Raw genomic sequence first — 1,109 nt, 5'->3', positions numbered from 1 at the left:
TAATCTGTTTTACATTCAAAAAAGGATTGCAAGATGAGCATCTAACATTAACTAATTATTTACTTACTTGTGACGAAGATGTGTTAATTCAAATGAATACAAAACTAATATGAGACAACTAGAAACCAACAAAAATACATCTAAGAAAACAAGGATAAGGGAGCTGAACTTATAAGATTATGAAGTTCTATCAAAAATTTCTAATTTATGAGAATTTTAATATTACACCTAAACAATCAACAGTACACACTTACACCACTAGTTGCACCTAGTTCTGCGATGTGATGTTTTTGCGATTGCAATGGTGTGATTGATGTTGCTGATTTTTGTATATCGTGTTCTACTGTGTTTGGCTGATTTAAAGGAACAAAAGGATCTGTGATAAGTTTAAGGTCCACAAAACTGTAGCTGAGTCACGGTATGCTAAGGGAGGCTTCTGATAAGTGAGCTTTGAGCAAGCAACACAAAAAAAATTCTTTTGTTTATAGACACAATTATGCCTACTACTCACAACTCATTTCATTCCCGTCATACGCCATGGTGAGCGTCGACAACATGAAACTCTGAAGTACGTGACAGGCCCCAGCTTTATTTTAAAAAATGTGGAATGCTTCATGATTTTGCATGTCATCCTTGTGCAGGGACCATGCTGATCTTGTCTGTATCATTCCACTTTTAGTATATATCAAGCTTTCACAACCCACGGTTCCTTCATCAGGAAAGAGGGAAGGAGAGGGAAAGACGAAAGGATGTGGGTTTTAAGGGAGAGGGTAAGGAGTCATTCCAATCCTGGGAATGGAAAGACTTACCTTAGGGGGGAAAAAAGGACGGGTATACACTAGCGCGCGCACACACACACACACACACACACACACACACACACACACACACATATATATCCATCCACACATATACAGATACAAGCAGACATATTTAAAGACAAAGAGTTTGGGCAGAGATGTCAGTCGAGGCGGAAGTGCAGAGGCAAAGATGTTGTTGAATGGCAGGTGAGGTGTGAGTGGCGGCAACTTGAAATTAGCGGAGATTGAGGCCTGGTGGGTAATGGGAAGAGAGGATATATTGAAGAGAAAGTTCCCATCTCCGGAGTT

The 1,109-nt window shown here is 39.7% G+C and overlaps 1 non-coding gene across 1 annotated transcript; it reads right to left on the bottom strand.

Moving 5' to 3' along the window:
* Window positions 1-596: 596 nt before the first annotated feature.
* Window positions 597-700, bottom strand: LOC126163340 (U6 spliceosomal RNA). Its single transcript, XR_007535229.1, has one exon. It is a non-coding gene; the product is annotated as a U6 spliceosomal RNA (small nuclear RNA).
* Between the last annotated feature and the right edge of the window lie 409 nt (window positions 701-1,109).

The sequence above is a fragment of the Schistocerca cancellata genome, chromosome 2 (genome assembly GCF_023864275.1).
Source record: "Schistocerca cancellata isolate TAMUIC-IGC-003103 chromosome 2, iqSchCanc2.1, whole genome shotgun sequence".
Classification (NCBI taxonomy): domain Eukaryota; kingdom Metazoa; phylum Arthropoda; class Insecta; order Orthoptera; family Acrididae; genus Schistocerca; species Schistocerca cancellata.
The sequence above is the reverse complement of the archived record's forward strand: the minus strand, read 5'-3'. Positions and strand labels throughout refer to the sequence as shown.